This window comes from Mixophyes fleayi, chromosome 3, assembly GCF_038048845.1.
Source record: "Mixophyes fleayi isolate aMixFle1 chromosome 3, aMixFle1.hap1, whole genome shotgun sequence".
Taxonomy (NCBI): domain Eukaryota; kingdom Metazoa; phylum Chordata; class Amphibia; order Anura; family Limnodynastidae; genus Mixophyes; species Mixophyes fleayi.
In genome coordinates, this window is record NC_134404.1 from 225,783,220 (window position 1) to 225,809,160 (window position 25,941).

The following is a 25,941-nucleotide window of genomic DNA, read 5'->3' on the forward strand; positions in this document are numbered from 1 at the left end:
GAAGCATACATGTTGCTCTGACACTAACCGAGCGTCAAAGTGAAGATTAAATAACTAAGCAAGATTGAATTCCCCGCCCTAAGTTGCGGCCATGTGACCGCCGATACCCAAAAGTGCGACTCCGATGACAGAGAGAGCCGGCGCTGGAGCGGTAACTCTGTAACAAACTAGCAAAGAAAATTCTGGGAAATAATCCTTTACTGCGTGAAAAGAATTATAACTGTGAGTTGTGGTACCAGTGATTCTAAAAGGAGCTGAGAGTTGTTTCACCAGAGAGGAAAAGAAGGAACAGTGTGTGCTACATGTGCTTACACAAGCCATATTAGATTTGAGTCTAAAGAAGAAAAGGAGCATCTTTTGAAAAGTCTTAAGGAAAGATTACCTGTCTTGTTGAGAAAGGATAAACAGAAGTGCTACTACTTGGAATCCTGTGTTATAGTTTTCTACATTTTGCTATTCATGCATATCAGCCCTGTGGACAAAGAGTGAAAATCTACATATGTGTTATGCTCTGGAACTAAATAAGTGAATTTAGGAATTTTCCTGTTATCTGGAGCCATTTTTTTATTTATTTTGCGTAGACCGGAAAATTTTGATTGCATCCAAAAGTGACTTGAATACGTTGTCTTCTCCGACTTTTAATCTCCAAATGAATTCAGCTCAATACGACTTAAAATGCTGCCTCCTTGTTCCTCTATGTCGTTTATTCCGCCACTTAGCGAATCCCCACATTCGTTCGATGCTCTGAGTATGGGCATCAGTGTCAGGATCGACAAAATTGTAATGATGATATACTTTGAAATGTTGAATTCTGGCCTTTTCCAGTTCTTCCGTCTTGTAGGCGCGACAACTATCCAAGTAAATTATAGAGCCTCTTTTGATATTGTCCAAAATCGTCATTAACGTTTCCACACTCCGATTATCCACTTTTACCAAAAAGCACTTGTGTGTCTCCTGACAGATCCCTCCGAAGATCCACTGCTGAGGAAGCACTTGGCCGACATTGTTCTTACGCTTAGTGAACAAGCTCTCGTCAATTTCAACGATTAATCCTTCGCCTCTGATCTTCTGGTTTGGCTGTTGATTGAGGTACTCGGAGCAGATTTCTCACATGTAGTTGTTCCAATCGATGGTTGTATTTTTGTTCCTGCCCAATTCCTCTTTGCACAGCTTTATCAATGTCAATTCCTTAGCCCAGTAATAGAAGAAGCAAACGACTGTCACGAATGGTAGACGGCTGACGGTGACCCAATTTCCCTGGCAGATGTTGGCCTTCTTTCGATTTTCTACAATTCCAGGAAATACACAAACCAAAGTAGAGCTTCTTTTCATGATTTCTTTGACACAGCATCCTAACTCGAGCTAATAGGAAAGTACCTAAATGTATATGTTTATTGTGCAAATGTCATTGTGTGACAATAAAGAAATATATTTTTGATAGGAAAAAGGAACAAAAGCTATAGTAGACCATGCCTTCACTAATAAATATGTCAGTGGGGCTTCTAAAGAACAGTTTGGTGTATTTCTCATTTATGTGTGAGTGTCTGTGGTCTTAAGTAGGGGGGTGAGGTCCTTAGACTCCCTATGATTTTACTTATTACCACAACATTAGGCAATATGCAAGAAGAAATCATGCTAAAAGTTTATATACGGAAAAGACACAGACAACTATTATTAACCTTTACAGTACCAACAAGCTGCACATTACAAATAATGTAAACAGTGGAGCCTACATTGTAACATCTCTACCACACAAAAACAAACATTAACACTACTCCATGACTGAACATAAGATATACTGTATATATAAATATATAAAATATTTAACTGCATCCATGGCAAAGTCTGAACATATATACAAAATGCGTTGGAGTGTTCACAGAATTATCACATCTCAAGGACATCTAAAAATGAGCAGCATTACCCGACTCCTGCTACCCCTAGAAGACACACAAGATCTTCCAAGCCTTCAAGCTTAGCACTACAGTAGCAGCCAAGGGGCAGTATCACTTCCAATACACAGCAGCTGGACCAGAAGCTTATCTAAAGTATCATTACACCCACACTGTCCCGACCCCCAGTATACACCTTACCAAATACGTTGTGCCTTGTCCACAGTATACACCTTACCAAATACGTTGTGCCTTGTCCACGCAAACATTAAAGGAGAAAATATACAGTGCTGAATTCTCAGCTTGAAGAGGTGTATGTCAAATTAATACAAATAAAATAGTTAAACTATGACAAATTCCTTATAATGATCATAAGATGCAGTTCATTCAAAACATATATATTGCGATTATTAAAAACTGATTAAACATCTATAACTGACAATTGTCAGAAATTGCAATTTATTTGTGTTAATTTGATTTATACTTCTCCAAGGTGAGAATATATTTTCTCCTTTTTCCATTTGCTTTTAGTGGGATCTTGCAATATCCCCATCTTATATATTTCAACTTGATAAGAGGTAGCTCAGCGCCGGATCTTTTCCCTTTTATGTCCACACAAGCACCAAAATCTAGCACTCACTGTCCATCCCACTAAAACTCAACTGGTCTTCTAAGAGCACTAGCGCCAATCAGGTGGAGCAGGCTGATTAAAAATGTTATCAAAGACTTATCTTCACTATTAAAGACAACAAGCTTTTTTAAACAAGAAAGAGAGCCATATCAGACAAAAGAGCTACATAGGCATAAGAGCTATAACAAAAAGAACAATAAACATATGAAGCAATAAATAATGAAAGAACTGTAACATCATCAAATTCTTCACCACAATTACCACGTGTAGGAACCAAAATATCACCCACATTCTGTTACTCATCTTCTGTTTACCCCACAGCACAATGCCACTCCAGAAGTTATATACTGAACAAAGAATCAGAAATACAGAATCCATAACAAGAAGAATTTATTTTAATAACCACTTTGCCTTGGAAGGAACATCACTTAAGTTACTATGTAATACAGCACCACACTACCATTGGGCCAAATCTGGCATGACACCTTTCCTATAACCTAAACCTTTAATAACACTACAATGTACATATAATCACTATATATATATATCTATATATATAGACTAATAATAAATCAAATACTATCTGCTCCTGAATTACAGTGTAACAGAACCAATAGGAAATTATATAAAGAACTAAATGTTGTAATGCGAGTGTGTGCGTGCGTATTTTACCGTGCGATAGCATCACGCCACGTAACACGTGGCGTACGCTTCGCAATATGCACGGCAAACCGATATTAAACCAATATACTTTCGTTCATCCAATTATACGACTTCAACAGTATTACAAAAGCAGCATTTTTGATATGTAGCCATGGGACCCCACTGGACTTGAAAAGTCTTTCTCCTGACCCAATCACAGGTACCTACGATTATTTTCCAGGGGCTAAATAGGATTGTGAGTATATGGCTAAAGGGATATATGCACAATGTCTTTACTTGCCCTCCCTAAGATATTTAAGTGAACGGCAACTCACAGGCATGGCATCATTCACATGCATTGACTTGACTCCTCCCTACTAAAGTTGGCACTGCTGAGCCAGATTCTTAAAATACCTGTACCCTATTTTCACTGGAACATTGCATGATTGCCACAACTGTGAACTGAATATAATCTTCACTACATAACTTAAAGAGACACTATTAGCTAAATATTATAATTGTATCTTAAAAGTAATTTTCTACTTAGCCTTGCTCTGGCTTGTAAAAAAATTACATATAAAGTAATTAAGCTTTTCTTCCTCAATCCATCAAAACCAAATCCCACAACTCCTAAGACCATGCTGAATCTGAAGATGACAAAAATAGCAAATGAAAAATAATAGTATGTCAGTTATACTTGTTGTGACAAGATTAGCCTTGAGTGTGGAAACAAGCATTTATATAATGTAAGAGGTATCACCTAGTGTCCAGTGGACCCTGAGGGGTCCACGTGCCACCTGCATTTTTGTTTTTTGCTAATATTCTGCTTTCTGAATGTAAAAGGGACTGGTCCTGCCACTGCTGTGTTTCTTTGTGGCTGCCCCTTTCCCCTTCCAATGCCCACCCCTCTCCCCCAATCCTCCTATCTGCGTGAAATTGCTCTGCACCAGAACGGGACTTAATTCAGGGCATCTCTTAGGAATGTGTTATTTAGTTGTATCACTTGTACCTGCTACAGGGCAGGTTAAGTGCTAACTGATCGTGATGAATACACTTATGCATGCCAGAACATCTGTTTGCAAGTAAGAGAAACTATAAAAATGCGTACTATGTATATATACGTATTAAGAACAGCCTGATTTGTGTATTTCATGTAAAAAGAAATAATAATTAAAAAAAAAAAAAAAAAACATTTTTATTAATAATTACAGTATTATCCTAGTCTGTGTGTCTGTCTGTGTGTGTTAGGGAATTTAGACTGTAAGCTCCAGGGGGGCAGGGACTGATGTGAGTGAGTTCTCTGTACAGCGCTGCGGAATTAGTGGCGCTATATAAATAAATGATATTATAAAATGATTTTATAAAATATTTTTTTTGCACGAGTTCCAATCTGCCTATCCTGCACTGTGCTCTGTCCGTCTACATGCGGCAAGTAACATACAGCCAGATTTAAATGGAAATGTTCCTTGAGATCCACTTGTATTTGAATACAGGCATACTTACATGCAAGTTACAGCAGCCGCATCATTGATGACGCGGCCGCATCGCGTGTCATGTGATGTGGCCGCCGATGAAAACAGACTATATTGCATCCGGGGACGGCCGGCCGGCCTACCCCCCGGCCCTAATAGCGGTAAGATATATATATATATATATATATATATATATATATCAATCTTGAATGGGCGTTGGTGCACGTTTTGGTAATTGAAATAAACCGTTGCAGTGCATAGAGGTCCAGTATTATGAATGTATTAAATATCCTTGTACAATTTTTAGAATTTAATCACGCTGACCAATATCTCTTGAATTAATGGAAAAAGAAAACTAAATGAAGAGGATTTGTACCTTCAATATTGTTGCCAGAATAGTTAACCTTTTGTCGAATGCAGCTCCAAAGTTTAAATTTCACTTTGTTTCTTTAATGTTGCAAGATGTTATTATTGAATGATAACATTTAACATTTCATAAATGAATGACAACACAAAAGTCTGTGGAAAAATGTACTCAATCTGAACACTTTATATTTATGTGTTAATTTTCTTATTACAGTGAGTGAGTGAGTGATGTAAAAGGTTATTAAAATTTAACTCTCTACTTGAAGTAAAGTCTCATTATCTATAAATCCAGTTTTGTTTTGTTTTAGAGAAAAAGAAACTACTGTAATTAAGTTATATAAACATCTATAGGCAGATTACATACACTGGTTACTACTGGACTGTGTGTTGATACACTTATCTATCATAAGTGATGTATTCCTGGCACACAGATTTTCATCCTGAGGTCTCCCTATAGCTTATCCTACTTTTGTATTGATCGCTATCTTCTTAGTCTGTCACAATATTCTCATTTCATATACTTTATTGCTGAATTCTCCTCAATGTTCCTCTTCCTCGACTCTCACATGTCCTCCTCCTTCTTTCTTGTTCTGCTCCCTGTCACGTTACCCTTGCATTTTCTTTTTTTAATCATACTCCTTTCTGCTTTTTATGGCAACACATTCTTAGTGCTCACTTATTTCTAATGACAACACTGTTTTTCTGTTAGTCTTAACATTATTTAAACAATTTAGGTATCACTGGTACCATTAATAAACACAAGTTACATATATATATATATATATATATATATATATATATATATATATATATATATATATATATATACATACAACAGAATTTGGTCTCCACAATTATTTTCTCTGTTAATATTACAGAACCTTTGTTTTTTAATTTAATATTGTATAGCCTTCTAAATCAGAAAATAAAGAGTGGTATTCATAAGGATATTCCATTTTCTATATAATATATTAGATTCTGACATTCTTGAATCAGAGAAGTGACTCTGCACATAACTTTCCTCCCCACCTTAGTATGGGGCTTGTGAAAACCTGAGGAGCAGGTCAGATTAGCATATGAAATGCTGGTAGCTATTTCCTGTAGAAGGCCAACTCCACCCAGAAGAAAGGTTTTGATATCATGCAACACAAGGCCCTTTTCTACCCTGCTTTCACCCTGGTAAGACAAACGGACCAGCTGCTGGAAACTGTAAGTTTGAATGGAATGGAGGTTTGTGTTATGTGAAGTGGCCTGGAAGGCAATTTATATTTGAATATAGCTAGTATGAAAATGGAGTATAGTGTATTTTGAATGGAAGATGAATGTAAAATGTGTAACTGCAAGGCTTGAGTAAGTTTATAAAAGTTAGATTGAGTTTTGGTCAGTATATGTTTAAATGGTAGCATTGTCTTTGGCTTGCAAATAAAAGAATATGGCTGAGATTATGGAGTTTGCATTAATACAGTAGTGTATTTGAATGGAATATAGTTATAATGTGTAACTGATTGCTTGTTAGGTTTTGTAAGACAATGTGATGTTGTAGTTTTGATGGTGACTGAAGGTTAATATGCAACTGTCTGTAACATGTAACATAGTTTTGTACACAAAAAAAATGTGAATATGTGACTATGTGTTATTTCTTTGTTACATAGTTACTTGTATGTGATATGGTTAGTGTAATTAGAAAGTGACTTGAGATTAAGGGAGAAAATGATAACGTGATATTGGAATTAAGTGATTTGTACTAGATAGTCAGTTGGCAGATGTTCTTTACCATAAAGCTCTAATTTGCTCTCTTCTGTCCACAGAACATTCTCCCAGAAGGAATTTTGCTCATCCAGTGTGTTTTGGCAAACTCCAGTCAGCCTTATGTATCTTGCACCTGGACCTCCTAACATACAACCATTTTTCATTGTTGTACCTTGTGTCTGAAGGTCAGCTTGAATCTATTTGGCAGTTGATTGAGGTGCTTTCTCCACCATATGAACAATCCTGACTGCATTTTTCAATCAAGTTTTTTCTTGCGGCCATGTACAAGGACGTTGACAACAGTACCATGGGCCTTACACTTCTCAATAACATTTTGTATGTTAGAAACAGGTACATCAAGATCTCTGGAGATTGAGTTGTAGCCTTGAGATTGTCCAAGCTTTGATACAGTCTTCTATCTGACCTCCTCAGACAATTCTCTGACTTTCTTTCCTCCATGCTCATTGCAGTACACTTAGTGACTGAAAGTTGTAGAATGAGTCCATTTCCCTGTACAAGCCTGTTTAATAAGTGTTTTTTTTTACATTGGCCGGCACAGTGGCTTAGTGGTTAGCACTTCTGGCTCACAACACTGGAGTCATGAGTTCGATTACCGACCATGGCCTTATCTGTCTGGAGTTTGTATGTTCTACCTGTGTTTGCGTGGGTTTCCTCTGTGTGCTCCGGTTTCCTCCTACAATCCAAAAACATACTAGTAGGTTAATTGTCTGCTAGCAAATTAACCCTAGTCTGTCTTTGTGTGAATTTAAACTGTAAGCTCTATTCGGGTAGGGACTGTACAGCGCTGTAGAATAATTGCATATACAAACTACTCCTCACCACAGGTGAGTTTAGTTTTAAATAGAAGGAGAATCACTTGCTTGAAATCTAATTAAATTATACTACTTCAGAAATGTACCAATGATTTTATGTGACCTATTTAAGAATTTTTGTGTAAAATTAGTTGCAACTTAGTACGTTTTTCAGCTTGTGTGTTTTATTCTACCACAAACCATAGAAATACATATGGATACCAAAATTTTTTTTTAAATTTCAACAATTTTCTGGAAGAAGTGGTGCATGATAAGAAAAAATACAAATGTGCCAATATTTTTGGCAGTGTTTGTAATTACCAATTTTCCAAAGCCAGGAACTAATGCTGTACCTGCAATTACCAACTGCCTGGAGCCAGAAATAAGCCCAGTGTTTGCAATTACCAATTTCTCAGAGTCAAGAACTAGAGCTTCTCTCACTTGCTGTTGTGACCCGGACCGTACTTTGAATTCAACTGTTTTCTCCTGTTCTTGGCCTCTGCCTATTTTTTCATGCTTTTATTAACATCTTCCTGTCCTGACCTTGGCCTGTTTACCAGATTTTGCCTTGAAGTCTGAATGCTCTGACCTCAGTCTACATTATCGTTGCTTTTAATATATGCTGCCTGTCCTGACTTCAGCTTGTATTTTGACCTATCTACAGATTACAGCATGCCCTAATTTTTGGCCTTTATATTGGACTGTACAAGGTATTGTCTATTAAATAACAAGACTGCGATTCCACCTAGTAAACAAAGCAGTCAGAACCGGTTATAACTTTGGTTGTGTTTTCTGTAGAGTGCCGAAAAAATGCTAAGTTTAAAAGTTGAAGATTTAGCAAGGGACGTGAGAATGTTGAAGATGATGAACGCCTTGGACGACCTTGCACTTCAAGAACCAAAGAAAATGTAGAAAAAATCAGTCAGAAAAGACTGCCGACTCAGTGTTCGAATGATAGCTGAATCTGTGAACATTGACAAAGACACCATATGGAAAATTTTGCGTGAGGATCTTAACATGACGAAAATTTGTGCAAAGATGGTCCCAAGGGTTCTCACACCAGAGCAAAAAGAACGTCGTAAGGAATGTTGTGTTGACATTCTGCAGCAACTTGACACAGATCCAAACCTGTTTCATAAAGTAATCACTTGTGATGAGACCTGGATCTTCCAGTATGATCCTGAAACCAAAAGACAGTCAATGCACTGGAAAACACCCGTCATCACCAAGAATGAAAAAAGCTTGTCAAAGCAAGTCAAAATTCAAAGCAATGCTCATTGTTTTTTTCAATATCAAGGGTGTAATTTTGGAAGCATGGGTTCCAGAAGGCACAACAGTTAATCAGCATTATTCTAAGGAAGTTTTGAAAAAGCTGAGAGAAAGAGCCGCAACTGTAGAAAAATGGTTTCTTTCTTCACCAGGACAATGCGCCTGCTCACACAGCACTTTCTGTGAAGCAGTTTTTGACTGACAAACACATTACTACACTTGAACATCCTCAATATTCGTCCAATTTAGCACCTTGCGATTTTTATATTTTCCAAAAAGTTAAATCAATGCTTAAAGGGACACATTTTGAGTCAGTTGATGCTGTAAAGAAGAAAACAGCAGATATGTTGAAACAAGTGACAGAAATTGATTTGCTCCATGCCTTTGACCAGTGGAAAACAAGGCTACAACAATGTATTGGTGCAAATGGGGAGTATATTGAAAGAGACAAACATTACATTTGCAATACCAATAAATAAAGGTGAGTTATTTAATCAATCTCGTTATTTTATAGACATACCCCGTATATTGCTGCTCCTGATACCATCTGCTACCTCCTGTCCACCCTATTCGGCAATATCGTGTTTAATAAATCTCTACTAGGACGAGTTAAGACCTGGGGACAACTGAGTACATGCGTTCCTTGGAAAGGGGCCTGCTACTGGCGAAAACCTCATGAAGAATGTTCTAGGAGTTTATCATCTCATCCGATATTGCCCTAAAAATTACTTGCCTAGAGCAAGTAGTTAGTGCTGTACCTGCAATTTTCCTGGCAGGGGCAAGCTGGGCCAGCGGGCAGGGAGGCATATGGAAATCCTACGGGGTTAAAAGTATAGGGAAACAACTAACAGTACATATCATTGTTTTATAAAATGTATGGAAATGTACTCTAAAGAACACAAAAATCAAATGAATCCACTTTCCGTAGGAAGCGCATCATTACAGTTCCACCTCCTTCCCAGGCCTTTTCTCCAGGCTCCGTGATTAGACTCACAGCCCTGGCTGAAAACCAAGGCAGTGTGACATTTTAGAGGGCAGTGCGAGTAGGAGGTCCAATGAGAAGGCCCAATCTGGGACACAATCACCACTTTAGGTGGTAGAGCTGCTTTAAGCTGTGTCACATTGGAACAGCATGCGTTTTTGCATGAAAAATGTATTTGTTCAATGTCCTCTTCAACTAAATGTACCAAACCAAATCTGCATGATTAATTTATTTCTGCAATGCATGTTAGCATGTTTAAATAGACCTGTTGAAGTGCTCTTTTATACCTTGTTTCAAAGTATTTTAACATACTTTTATTTTAACTATACCTACATTCCACTTATAAATCTTAAATTTGTTCCTTCCCATGGAAGTAATTTGTATAATAAAAACATTCTGCTCTTAGGAAAGTTCAGTTCTTAAGTGGCCTCCAAAGCTGTTTTTATAAGAGCAATCCATTAAAACAACAACCATTACTATTACAGTTTTACAATAATTCACAGTGTTATAATAATGTACACTGCAGTGCACCTTTGAGTGCAGAAATATTTCTCATTTGGAACCAAAAAAAACTAGCCACAAATTTATTTCTGCCAATAATTCACCACAGCCTCCAGTAAAATTCTAGATTGGGTTTCCTAATAACAAAATTTTGATTTAAATTGTATAAAGACCCTAGTACTAAAATATTTTTATCTAAACTTCTAACGCTCTTTATTTACAGTTGAAGCATGTTTTATTTTGAAAAACACACTTTTACTTTGTTGCACTCTTAAACAGTTTACTTTTAAATGGATAGTGTTAGTATGGCACGATAGAGACCTCATCCCCAACTTCAAAGGCATTTAATCCATGACACAAAAGAAAATTATTAAATTGAGTCCTCTGATTTTATTTCTAATACACAATATTCTGTAACAAACAATGTTTTCTCTTTGTTACTATATATTCCCTCAAACAACTATACATTGAAGACAGTGTATACTGGACAACCATGCTAGATTGTTTGTCTATTATACATAAGACACACTTGAATTAAGTCAACTGACTGAAGCTCAGTATCATTCACTAGTGAAACTGTCTTACAATAAAGGGGCAAATGCAGAATTTCTAGAGAGGGATTTCCAAGCCACTATCCTTTTATCTAGTGCTAAGCCAACCCCTCCCCATCCACTTCAAATACATGGGCAAGTAGAGCCCCAATTCATATTACGCCACACAGTAGTGCCCCAGTTCATATTATGCAACACAATAGAGCCCCAAATTAATATTATGCCACTGTAGAGCCTCCAGTTCACATTATGCCAAATAGAAGTGCCCCAATTCATATTATGCTACATAGTAGTGCCCCAGATACTATTATACCAAACAAAAGTGCCTCCAGATTCTATTATGCCACACAATAGTGCCCCCAATTCAGATTATACACACACACACATATATACACACACACACACACACAAACACATTACCATTAAACACATAAACACAGCTCTGTTTTCCAATGTGCAAGTTGACTGTCGACTGATGGGAGGAGCAGCAGCTCTGTTTAGTGAATGCTATGGTGTTAAATGACGTTACGGTGAAAGAGAGGTGGGCTCAAACAGAGGGAATCAGAGGGGAGGAATGGCTCTGTATGATCTGCGACAACGAGATGTATTGTGGCTCGTTCCGGGAGAGGGACCAGTCTGTCAGTGTATCATCCTATTTTTGAGACAGAGGGGGATTTCCGGGCAACTGCAACCCCCCTAAGTGCTCGCCTGCAATAAATGTAATTAAAAGACTAGCTTGTACAGCCAGTAAATGTATAATATTTAACAGTATATGCTATATACTGTTTGAATTCATGATTCATGTTGGTGTGAAACAAATTTGGTCTTTTCTGTTTGGGTTAGTAATGGATAGCCTTATCATACTCTATATTCTATCAATACCATTTCCAGGAAGATGAAATTTAGCATAGCTGATCCTGGCCATTTTTAAAATGACAATTTTATTAAAGACCAAGCCCATCCGGTATAAAAAAATGACGGCAAAGCACAGAGAAACGGTGATTCCTCAGAGCCGCTGTTTAGTAAATATACCCCTTAGGGGGGAATTCAATTGGCCGCATTACTGTCAAAAGAAACACAGCCTACGCACTATTACCTTATTACGGTAATAGTGCGCTTAAATACCATTATTACGGTAGTTTCAACGTCGGCTTTTTTCTTGCAGCTCAGGGAGCTGCGAACAGGAAGGCGGGTTAAATTTACTGTAATAACAGTAGTAGGATTAACGCTGTGTTAATCTGGAGGGAATTCAATTAACCCTGAAGTAGCGCAGCGCTAAACCTATTACCATTATTACGGTAAATTTAACCCGGCTTTCTGCTTCCTGAACTGCGAGCAAAAATAACTGCAATGATGCGCAGGCCGCGTTACTTTTTACAGTAACGCGGCCAATTGAATTCCCCACTAAGTGTTCTATTTATCAATATTGGGCAATATGGAAGATTTTCGATCGCTGCTTATCACAGCGATAGATAATCTTCTTTCCCCCAATTTAAGAAGAAAAATGTCACCAACCAGCTGAATGATCTTCAGCTCCCAGGCGATACTCACTGGCAGTGGTAAGAGAACTCTTCCCACTTCAGTTTGGGGTCAATCTGCACATAAACACAGGAACTGGAAGCCTGGACTAAAACTTCCAGTTCCAGATTTGGAAAAAAATAAAAAATCAAGTTAATTTTTTTTGTAAAAGATAGAAAACAATGATAACATTAATATAAAAGAAAAAGCAATGCTATATTTGATGAATAAAGCATTATTTTCCTTTGTTAACCCTGGCTACCACCACCTGGTAATGGCAATAGCAATATTAGGACAGGCAAAAGCTATCGCATATGCAAGGGCTTTATTAATAGGGAGATGCTGTAAATCAGGTGAAAACTCCTGTTTTCACCAGACCTAAGTCTTTTCTGCCTACAATAAATAAACCCCTTAGTGAGAGTACTACTTTAATAAATGCAAAGATACATATTGGAGTCCTTGATTTGACTTGAGGATCTTTCTGACCTTGGACAAGTCATTGGGGTATATTTACTAAACTGCGGATTTTGAACAAGTAGAGATGTTGTTGTACCAACCAATCAGATTCTAGCTTTCATTTATTTAGTACATTCTACAAAATGACAGCTAGAATCTGATTGGTTGCTATAGGCAATAGTTGCTATAGGTATTTGTGCCGGATGGCCATCCCCTTTTAAAGTATTCTGATAAAGTTTGTTTTGACTGGTAGCCTGCATGCATCCGCTTTCGTTGCCACCATTTTCTACAATATCTAAGTAATTAATAAACTGTGACCTTAGTTCGCCAAAATTTATTACTGTGTCCATGTGGTTTATTTCAGGTTCATTATGCGAGTCATTATTTTAAGGTATTTAGAGTTTAGAACAGTGTGGTGGAATCAGCCCATTGGCGTTTATCTTGTGGTGCATCACTGAAGCGTATTTTGGAACTCTGTTTACTATTTTTTTTTCAAGGTTTTATTTTGTTTTTCAGATACAACAACACTTACAGGGCCTGATTCATTAAGGAGAAAGACTGGCGATTTTCTGTGCATAATTACTCTGTGCATGCCCACAACCGGACCATATGCCACAGAACGCACCAACTTTGCAATTCATCCTCGAGCGAAAAACACAATTACCATAGTTTACAGTTTCAGGGAGGGAACGGGGAGGGGAATGAGTGTATGCCTGTAGTCAATGTACAATAAGGGGATGCCAAGCTCGAGCGCATGCAGCAGCGTCCAATTCAAGTTCTGGGCATCTCTAAGATATTTGTTTTTTAGCCGCATCTCTTGCTTCACAGCTACATGTCTAGTCTAAGTGCCAATTACTAGTGATGACGACTTTGTATGAAAGCTAAAACATGTGTTTGCAATCAGGACCAACTGTAACAATTATTTCAATGCACAGTAGACATTAATTACATCCTAATAGATGTTTTTAATTGGCGAAACTATTTTTTTTTTTAATGTTTTGTCATTAATGCCTATATTATTAACAGGTGAGATTAATTGAACATGTTTTTTTGTGCATTCATTTGTGAGTTTCCAACAACATTATTGAAGTTAAAATATTCTTCACTTTCAGTATATTTTGATATTTTGCCTTGATATGCAAAAATTCTGCTCTCTGTGCCTTCATGTGTGACCCAAGCTGAGCATCCTCTTCAATGAAATGCTAGCATCTGACTTGATGGCTATCAGATTTTGTTAAATTCTTCCACTGACATCTTAAAAGCATAATTAGAAATCTGCCATTTGTGGAGACTTCTTTACAGGACGGAAACATTAACTACCCCACTGCTCATTCTCATATAATACTATACAGAGGGTCACATTTAATGTATTTAAAATTCACTTATACAGTTTGATTAGCTTCCTGTCCTGGCCATATGCATAACACGGCAAAGTTAAATCTGGTGCTTTATACATACTGTATACATATATCAATGGGATCAGGAAAAACATCTCATCAAGCTAAACCAAATTTGGCATTATTTCGACTCCTGGGCCTTTATTTAATACAGTGTGAAGTAGTATAATGCTCACTTAATGCATTAGTGGTTTCTCATCATTGAACAGGGTTAGAAGGAAAGCATTCCAGCTGACATCTGTATGTGAATTTGTGGTTCCGTAGTGCACATGGCTGTTACTTATAAGACATTTGTAATAACTGTACTATTGTAATAGTGAATACATAGAGGGTTTACAACCAGGTCATACACACAGCTATTTTGTTCAACCAAATTGATTTGAAAATTATCAAGTGTGTGGCCTCCAATGACCACCTTTGACGGCTGACAATAAATACATTTGGAAATAATTTAAATTGTTTCTGACCAACAGCACTATGGGGCATCGTGGAATCCAGCTATTATGACTGATGGTCAAATGACCAATATGTGCTAAATTGTACAAAGATCCAGTCATATTGTACTACTGGATCTTAACGTGTGTCCACATGAAGGCACAGCACAGAGGAATTTGATATAAGTCTAAGTTTATAGTAAAAACACATAATGATTTCCCTTAGAACATGAGTGTCAATCTGGCAATCTTCGGTTGCTGTATAGCTCCCAAACTGTTATGTGGCCCTGTATGAGATATATTTTTTCCTCTCCTCTTCACATGTGGCTGGGTGGCTAACTCCTTCTGCTTTGGAAAATGAGTAACTGACATGGGGTGATTAATGTTATATTGATTTTCTTTTAATAATATGTAGGGTGGCTATTAATGTTATGTGAGGTCTGGTGGGGCTAGTACTAGTAAAACCTTCCCCACAGTAGTCAGTGCAATATTCAAGATATCTCTCACCCTCTTAGGATCTGTGTTCATCAAAGGACCAGAGTCTCTTTCTCTCTGGTAAAGGGCAGGTGGGAAGGTCTGTGGGGGATGTGGGGCAGTCTGAGGGGCATGTAAGGGTATGTAGGGAGGTCTTATGGGGCAAGGTCTGCAGGCAGGTGGAGAGGTTTCATGGCTCCACACTCCACCTCAATGTCCACCGGATTGACGGGGTGGGGATGGTCAAGGAGAAGGGCGGTGGGCTGTCTGTTTCATTTGTAAAGGGACCCACAATTTCTGGGTCCCATTAGTCCCGATTACAGATTCACAATAAGAAATTAGTGACTATGATATGTGCACGCATTTGGACACTGTCAGTGTTTCAGGTGATATTCACATAGACATATTATTAGAGTGCATACGATTTGGCATATAACTGGAAACTTAAATTAAATTCAACTAATCTTCTTTAAAAAAGTAGTACTAAACTAAAACATAAAAAACATGTATATTAAAAATGTCCATAATAAACAATTTGTCATGCTCTTGTAATACTTTCTACAGTATTCGTGTATCTTTTATCTTACATGCTCTTATGGTAAACACATTGGGCCTGACATAAGTCCAACTGCAAGCCTCAAAAATCTGCTTTGTTTTACTGCACAATCACATTAAAAAGTGGAATTTTGAGTTCCATGTAACTTTCACTTGCTGCTCCATATGCCAGGAGAGGCAGATCAGCAAGCATACATTATTGACATTGCTTACGGGCATGCACACGTAAGTGCTTTATGCATAGCCAGATGCATTAAAATACGCATAAAGCATATATTGATGTCTGCATAGTTACAGTACAGGGGGATGCTGTCAAAGAACAAGTACATGTAAAATACAACTATGTTCTGACCCTTAGCATTTGAAGTATATTTAATTATCCAAATCCGTAACTTAGGATACAGGATGGTGGTTTGCTGAAGTGCAGGAGAATACAGTAAATGTCAATAGCACATTTCACTTTCAACTACAATTCATGTATTTCTACAATGCACAAATATTTATTTTGATTAAAATGTATCATTGTCCCTTGAACAGTAAGAGATCTATTTATTATGGCCAGCATTTCTACAATGCATCAATATAATTAAGTTTATAATCTAAGTTATTATATAATAAGTTATTCATTTAGGATAGTCTTATTTGTATTTTTATTAGTTAGGCTAATGGAGAAGGAGGAAATGCTATGCGCATGTGCACTAACTTCATCTCATGCACATAGGCTTTGACCCCGTGAGGATCCAACAGAGGCTTCAGCTGGATCCCATGTTAAATGCAAGAAATGACATGCTGAGACCAGAATTGACCATTGTCATGCCAGCTTTTTTCATAGACTATAAATCCAGCAATGCAAATGTACAAGTACAGCACAGAATAGTATTCTGTGTCATATTCAGGAAAAAGCAGATTTCAAAGCTTTTATCAGCAAAATCTCTGTGAAAAGACCCCTGCGGAAAAACTCGATACACTGTAAACTTTGCAGCGGTTTAGTTCTTCTCTAGAAATAGTGCAGAGTTTGAATTTACAAATAACACACACTTCCTAGGTGGACCATTAAAAAAGAATGCGTCTCCATTACTTGAAATAGCTACTAACATTTACAAACACATATGCAAAGTAAAAGAAAACTGTCAAAAGTCAAAGGATACATATCTGAAATACCTTGTATCACATGCAGTTCTTCCTATCTTTGAAGGACATGGGGGGATGAAACATTTAGCCATCATAGAGCTGTTCAGAAGACACTAGCTCATTCAGCTAGCTAACAAGGGGATGCACAATTGTAATGATTTTCTGATTTGTTATACTAGACTATAACTTTCACATATATGATTTTTTTTAATCTTCTGTTTAGCTTTTCAAATTAGATGTATTATATCATTATATATTTTAGTGTTACCTATTCTTTATGTACAATATTGTGGTAGCACAGAAAATACTGCCAGATTGGAATATCTCACAGTTTTACCACATATATTTTACAGCACTACATGTAAAAATATACATACATTACATGGCCAAAAGTATGTGGACACCCCTTCTACTTAGTGTGCTTGACCATTTCAGTTATTGCTATTGTTATTGCTAACAGGTGCATAGAATCAACTCTACAACTATGCAATCTCCATAGACAGACATTAGTAGTAGACTGGGTCAGACTGAAGAGCTCAGTGACTTTCACAGTGGCACTGTCATAGGATGCCACCTTCCTAACAAGAGAGCTTGTCAAATTTCTGCCCTGCTAGAGCTACCTGTATAACTGTAAGCTCAGTGAAGAGAAATCTTAATGCTACAGCATGCAATGATTCTAGAGAATTGTGTGCTTCTAATATTGTCACAACAGTTTTGGGTAGACCCTTTTCTTGTTTCAGCATTACAATGCACAATTCATCAAAGGTTCATTAAAAAATGGTTTGAGTTTGATTTGGAAGAACTTGACTGGCCTGCACAGAGCCCTGACCTCAACCCCATGGAACACATTTTGGATGAACTCAAAAATCTTCTTCAAGCCAGTCTATATCAGCCAACATCAGTGCCCGACCCCACTAATGCTCGTGTTGCTGATGAGTGCGAATCCCCATCAGCCATACTCCAAAATCTAGTGGAAAGACATCCCAGATGAGTGGAGTCAGCTTTAGCAGCAAAGGGTGACCAACTCCATATTAATGACCATGGTTTTGAAATGAGATGTTCAACAAGCACATATGGATGTGATGTCCGGGTGGCCAAATACTTTTGACCATGTAGTGTAAATATAGGTTTATTTAAAAAATCCTTATAACCTGAGTTGTCTAACACTGCAACTCAGGATATTAGCGAGCAGAGAATAAGACTTAATTAGCCATAGCTATCTACAATGCTAAAACATTTAAGATCATGTTTAGACTACCTCCATTTGTTCAGAAAACATCCTTAGCATTATGAATTTGGTATTCTTCTACCCCTAGAGTAATGATTCCCGAAGGTTTGCAAACCGTAGTGAAAACCAGTAAATAAAGTGTGAAATACGTGCTCTGCAAACTTTGAAGCGTCACCAAACAGAAATAAGTTGGCATAGATCTTCTTAAACTCTTCTAACGTTAGATGTCCGGTTGGACAATCCTTAAAAAAACCTTTGTACCACTCCTGAAACTCATGGTCCGTGAATTCTGTGAATGTTGCTGTCTATGACAACCATACAAAACATTTATGGACTTTTGGATGTTATCATGACCATAACAACAAACATATTTTAAAAGACTAATAAAATAGTCAAGGAGCAGCGATCTCCCTATCAAGTCAACATTTGTCAGCTTTTAACATTTGCCATTAAAGACTGACCATTTAAGTGAACGTAACTTTGTTAGAATGTACTATTTTAAGTTAAGACTGCAGTATTCTGAAAATCTAACAGAGGATGCAACAAAATCTTAACCTGGCTACAATCTCCCAGCTTAGTTATAACTGTTTTCATATATAGTACAATGTGTTACTTGTATTGAACACTTTTAAAGCATAAATAAAAGGTCTATGTTCTTGAATCACTAACATCTATTTCAAGAATATCCCATTATATGAAATTAATGTTTTATGCAAAAAGACAAACTTACAGCAACCTTCATAAACATTACACATGATCTGTAGAATAGTATAATATTTTGCAAGCTCTTTTTGCAATGAATATAGTCTAAAAATCTATTTTTCTGAATAGTCCTCTATTCTTATAAATGCAAATTAACATTAGAAAGTATATTTTCAGTACGGTATATGCCAATCAAAATACGCAGCTGTCCACAAATAGTATCAGAGTATGTTCACCTACATTAATAATGTTTATTTTTCATAAGCCTTTGCCTTTGCACTTCAACAGTAGTAAAATATTTTACTTCATCTGCAAAACCATGCCCTGAAATCTCTGGGGCAACAGGGCCATGCCAATGCTGAAAGGTTTCAAATATCAAACTATGCTATTCTGTGAGGGTCTCTGCGATCAATTAGCACATTTCAATGACATGAAAGGTTACAGTCAGACTCATTTATATCACATCCCTTGTGACAAAATGCGGTTTCAAAACTGCACTGAGCCCCTGAGAACGGATACAGTTGAATATAATTGTCTCTTAACAAACTTCCAAAATGTTAATCTCGTTTTAGTTTATTTTACACTTTTTCAGATTTATAAACCATAACATCTGAAGCCTACCACCTTATATAAAGTGCTTTTTAACATTTATGTTTATGTGAGTGAATAATTAGTCTAAGAATACTGAGGCCGTTGATCAGGGCTTTCCCAAAGCTACATAAATGGGATTTTGTTCCGCTGAGATCTCTGGAATAGCTGTTAGCAATAGCATTCTCTTAACAAACAGTCCTCATACTGAGTTTTAAAGGAAGGTCATTATTAGTTTGCTTACAGATTTTTCTTAGGAATCTTTAAACACTTAGTTCAATTTTGATACTGAAAAAAATAACTCTAAGACCTAACATTGCAGTATATGCAGTTTAGAAAGGACATACTGGAATTTTTATTATGATTCTAAAACGGTTGCCATATCATATTGTGCAGCTTTCCCCAGAAACCAAAAATTGTAAATATAATTAAAAAAAAAAAATATTTACAAAACATAATTTTTGCCTGTAACATATAGTCTAGTATACAACTTCTAATGTTATAGTCAAATACATTTAAAAAATAAAGTATCAATGTGATTTTAATGTGGGGGTTTTATTTATTATTGTTTACTTATATAGGGCCGATCATATAACGCAGAGTTATACAGAGGAAACGCTTCAATATGAAACCTTCTCAAAATAGTGCTTGAAACTAATAAAATAAATATTGTGACTTTTGATGCTCCAACAAATATATTTGTAGGTGGCATATAATGATTTCTAGACAAAAGGTAGACTCACAAAATACAATTATAGACCCAGCTAAAACCTCACATATTCTACTTCATTGGGAAATCCTCCCTGTTTAGTTCTTCATGTTGCAATCTGAAATATTTACAACCAGACAGTGCCTAATTTTAGTTTTTAAGTGCTTTACCAGTTCTATGAAATACGATCAGCAGCTGCAACATAGAGGTATGCTGAATGCATCACAGCTATTCGGGCATCATGCAGTATGAGACAATCTCTCTGATGAACAGGCCATTCTGATCCTCAACATGAACCTTGAACATTTACTGACACTTGCACTTTACGGCATATGATCTCATTATCTTCAAAATGATATTTACCATTCATAGGAGAAAAGTAATTTAAATTTGCCATAATCCCAGGGATATACAAATAAAATAAATAAAAATCTGTCAAATTGTAAGATTTTCTATCACTTCATGCCTATGTGTACTTACAGGACATCCGTTTTATTTTACTGCCCTGTAGTGTCCTAGAAATTGTTGCCAATACAAAATCTGTACTAGTACTGCTATAACTGACAATAATAATAGTGATATTGAAATGTCTATATCTTTGTAGGATGGGGAAATCTAATCTTTGCAACAATATTCTAAAATTACCATTTGGACTTCAATATTAAAACACAAAAAAAACTAATACACAGAGACAGATATATGAATACTCTTTAAACACTGTGAAAGTGAATATTGACTTATGTCTGCTGTGACATCTACAGATATATCATCACCTAAAATGAGTAAGGTGCGTGTGTAATTTCTCTCTCTCTCATCCTGATGCTGTTGCTTACATTTAACATTTAAAACGATATTAACCTTGATAGTACAAGCAGGCAATCTTTACTTTTTGCAAGCTAAACTACACCAATTGCTAACATAAAATGCTCACTGAATAATTAATATAATTATATACAAATATATAAAAGAATATGAAAGAAAATCTTCAGTAACGTAGTTCACAATATGACAGAATGTAATTGATTGAAACTAGATCTTGATATAAAGTTACAACATGTATGAATACTACTTGCATTTTTGCACTGCAAACTTTGTAAATGATACATAATTTATGTACAATAAAGTTTAGAGCTTGAGAAAAACACTAGCAATTCCAATTAAATTACTTGTTCTTTAGGTAAGATTATATTTTTTTAAATACTAGTCATTAGATGAAATGACTAATGTACACAATTTCATTTTTCCTACAGTATAATATAATTCATAAGATATACTATACTATCAGTCATATATTTCCTGTTACTTTTGAGAGATCATATTGTGCCTGTGGTATTGTTTTATTGTGTACAATTCGCTCATTTGCAGTTCAACAAATGGACATATATGTACTGTTAATATTATTATTATTATTATTATAATTATTTGTTATATTTATATATTATATAATATATAATATTATATTATAGTGCAATATAATTGTTTATGGTATAAAACAATAAAACATCCTTTCTACACTATATTATAATCATATATTTTATTAAAAGTGGAACTAAAAGTACAAACTGTCCCATTTGTGAATGGCACTTGATGCAAATGTTTATCTTATAGGTATAAGAGACACAACGATGTGAGCAAGTAGAAGTGTTAAGTATTTAGGGCCAATGTGTGAAATTCAAGCTAAAGCATTTTTCCTTGGGTATCAGATTTTCTAAGTGTTGAGAAAGAAGCTCAGATCAGCAAACCTATGGCCAAGAGCCCATTTGGTTTGAAAACAGAGAATCTTGTTGCTTTCACACTGATAAAATGCAAACACATAAACACACACAGGCTCCACGTGGAACTGTCTTCAAACCAAAACACTGAAGCCCAGGAGCATTGAATGGTGTCTCTATCAAAGGAGAGGAAGTAGAAGGGATCCAGGAAAGAATACCAGAAAACACGGATGTGTGTGTATATATATATATATATATATATATATATATATATATAAAAACACACACATTTGTATAAATAACATGTTCACGCTTATATTTATTAAGATTTGTATTAAGTCTCCTCATTACCAATATTATACAATATGTTACAAACTCTCTTATGAACCTTGTACCCGTTATTAAATAAATGCAAGTAAAAGTTACATCAGCTAACATTTGTATTAATTTATTATTTTATAATTGAGGTAATTTGGGTTTTATATATATATTAGCTATTTAACTCCCATCATCCGAATACTTGGTCAAATATATATGTGTGTGTATAAATATATATATATATATATATATATATATATATATATATATATATATACAGTATTACAGTAACTTCTTTGCACAGGTGGGTATCAGGATAAACATTTTGTGTATCAGTGACATAATCCCCGAAGTAATATCCTCTGGTATTTTTCAGTAATAGAAATAAAGTTGACCTCTTTATTAAATTAAGGATTTTGGAATAACAAGGACTGTGTATTGTGGCTCAACAACAGTGTAAAATGTAATGCTCTGATTATAAAGAGGACAGGAGGCAGAGATGACCCCAAACAAACAGGACACCTCCCCCTAAAACTGTTCTGTTTTCCTTTTTGACATAACAAGGTTCCTTCCCAGCCTTCTGTCACTGCTTGATCCCCCACCACACACACACCACCCATGATCTGATAACAAGTACAGTATTTTGAGATTTTCTGCTGTGTGCTCCTGCTGGAAAGAGGCTGGGTGGGATAGAATAACTCACCTTCTGTTGCTACCGTATATTTGCTGCTCCTGACAGTTACTGTAGGTGGCTCCTTGAAGATAAAGTCCCCACTGCTGAGAGCGGCTATCCCGTACACAACAGCTTCAGATCACATAAGCAGTCAGTGGAGCAGCAGCTCCAGCACACGTTGAGCCGCCTGATTTGTTTACACGTTTCCTTCTTTCAAAATAAAATAAAGTTGCCAAAATAGAAAACAAGATAAAAAAACAAACAACTATTTGAAATGAGATGCTAGACAGTGAGAATCCCACGTGTAAAAAGTGCTGTTCAGCAGAGAGTTGTTCCTGGTGGTGATGAAGGGTCTCTGCTCATGTTGATTTTCTGAGTGGATTGCTGCACGCTGTCATTGGCTCTTTCGCGCGTGGGGATTCAGTGAGGTCACTGTGTGGATGCAACATGTGCTTAAGTAGAATAGTTCCTTCTGGTCAGCTCCATTTCTTCCTACACAGAGTCTGAGCGCTGCACACAGAGTACAAGTTCTCAGGAATTCTCTCACCCTCCTTCCCCCTTTCTGTCTCTCTCTACTGTTAGTCTCTCACATTACCAGCCTGTGACAATGTACTGCACTCTGTCCTGCTCCTTGCACTGCTATATGGTGTTGTGTGCTAACACATCTGCAGTTATGTCAGAAAAAAAATGCATCTTATCTACACACTCACAATATGATTTTTTTCTTAGTAAAATACTTGCCTTTCTTCGCTCTCCACTAGGTGCCAGTACTCACTCCAATGTTATAAATGATAGTACAGCGAAGAAACATGTTAAGATAAACGACACATTTTACAAAATAAGTATCCTAAACTTGTTGTCTCAGTAGAACTGTGTCAAACGTGTGCTGTGTAATTCACTGTAATAGTGTAGCTATAACGTGAGCCATATATAACAGCATAAGAGTCCATGCTGTGTCAATAAGGACACTATATTGATCAACTATTAATTACATCTAAATCAGATGAGTTAAATGCACTGAAAGCAGCCTTTAGACAGTTTCATTTACAAAAATCAGACCTACAGCCAAACCATCCATTAGTAGCTTACTGTGTCCAAAATGCTGCTGAATTATTACACATTTAAGTTGCGAATCTTTTCCCCAAAATAACAATTAATAGTTACTTCAGGCTTTAGTTTAGAGAGAAAATTAATACACGTCATAACCAGAATTACTTAATGTTTCTATGGCTACTAACACAATCCAGTACTATATAAAAAAAAACACTCATTAACTACACTTAGGGATGAATATGCACATTTATATTCAATTAAAATCTACTTTAGTGCATTAGGGAAATAATGAAGAAGGGAAAGTATTCACACAGTTCTATTTGTATTTAGCTATTGTCTATTGTTTCAGTACCGAAATAATTACAGATATACTATACATATATCACTTATATACACCACTTTCTGATGAAGTACCCATTGCATATATTGTACAACTGCATTGGAGCAATTTGGTGAAACATATAGTCACACGTTAATCCGTGCTAATAATATCATATTTTGTATATTTACATGTATTGACTTGAAAAGCAGTTGCCATGTTAATTGCAAGCCAAAGGTAAATTAAAATGGCATTCTACTTGCTTCTCTTTGTAAAGCAATACATTTTTAACAAAGTGTTTCTTGATAGCATTTCTGAGTACTAAATCTTTCCAGAGCCTTTAAATAAAGAGTGTTTCATTATAATTCCCCTTTAAATTATAATATATTATATATATATATATATATATATATATATATATATATATATATATATATATATATATATATATATATATAAACTCAGCATTGAAATTGCTGATGTCTTCTACCCCATTACATATAGGACCTCATTTAGAGTCGGACGCAAAGTCTGTTTTAGGCGCAAGTATCCAAGATGCAGGCGGGTTTGGTGCTTTCTGCACATGCATGATAGTGTTTTTTTGTTGGATGTGCCTAAAACGGACTTTGCGTCCGACTCTAAATGAGTTCCATAGTGTTCATTATTGAAGTTAATAGCATCTACTAGTCCTAAAACCGATATTAGTTGGGCCAGTGAGATCAGTATAACCTATCTAATGATATATTGCCGCATGAATGTCTCCTTCCGAAAAATCCACTTATTAATCGATAGTTTGGACACTAACAGATAGGTGCCGGACACTACTGCTGTACAGCCGTCGCCAGCCGATACTTCCAAGTTAGGGACATCATCAATGAGGTCGTGATCCTGACGTACATTTCGTCATAGGCTTTGTCAATGGAGCGACTCAAGCAAGGGTCACCAATGCTTCTTATACTCATTCTTGTCCAATCCTATCTGTAGTTTAATGATTGACACTGGTAAAGAACTATCAGGTGAATGACTTACGAGCAGAGCCATAACTAGACATTTTAGTGCCCTGGGTGAGAGAGACCACTGGCGCCCCCTCCACCTCACCCCCACAAAAATCATATACATTCTTTGTGAGTGTAGAAGCAGCCTCAGAACGACAGTGCACTACCAGAAGAAACGTAGCCATCTTACTATGGGTGTGTTCTCCAGCACTGAGCTACATTCTTCTACCTGTTCTTGTAGTTTTTACTAGCTGCTACTGCTGCTGCTCGTGTCTTAAGTTCAGTTGCTGCTTGGTGGGATCCTGGAATGTTGGGGTCTTGTTTGTAAAAAGATAGTTCCCCCTCTCCTCCGCTCCCCCTCTCCTCCGCTCCCAGGGCTGATTAGGCTGCATCCTGGGGCGCTGGGTTGGGGGCGGGGAGGGGCAGCACTGGTTAAGTGAAAAAAATATTATTTTCTTTTTTTTTTGTTGATCCCCCCCCCAACAAAAAGGCCTACTTTATGGGGTCCGCCCCTGTGTATGGAGTCCACCTATGACTCCATACACAGTCACACAACTCCAAAGACCACACTAAGCAGACAGACCGCGCCCGCACTGAAAGAAGAGCCACCACCGTGTGCCTGAGCAAACAGAAGAGGAGGTTACAGTGCGGCAGGTAAGTAAAAGTTAGACTAAACGGCACTATGGTCTGCCCAGAGGGTGTTAAAAACCGGGGGGGGGGGGGGGGAGTGGATGAATAGGTTGCATGGCCTCATTATTCTCTCCTGGGGGGGGGGACAGTGGAACAGAGGGCCTCAGGGCCTGAGGCACAGA

At 36.7% G+C, this 25,941-nt stretch overlaps 1 protein-coding gene across 14 annotated transcripts in view; it reads right to left on the bottom strand.

The window, feature by feature from the left end:
- Positions 1–23,293, bottom strand: part of EYA4 (EYA transcriptional coactivator and phosphatase 4) — a 207,862-nt gene extending 184,569 nt beyond the window's left edge. For 8 of the 14 annotated variants that reach the window (XM_075203209.1, XM_075203207.1, XM_075203213.1 and 5 more), the window contains exon 1: positions 22,793–23,291. The gene's annotated coding sequence lies outside the window, so the exon portion shown is untranslated. Of the gene's footprint in view, positions 1–22,792 lie in introns of all 14 variants that reach the window. The other 6 variants (XM_075203214.1, XM_075203211.1, XM_075203202.1 and 3 more) reach the window with 2 other exon arrangements.
- Positions 23,294–25,941: the final 2,648 nt, after the last annotated feature.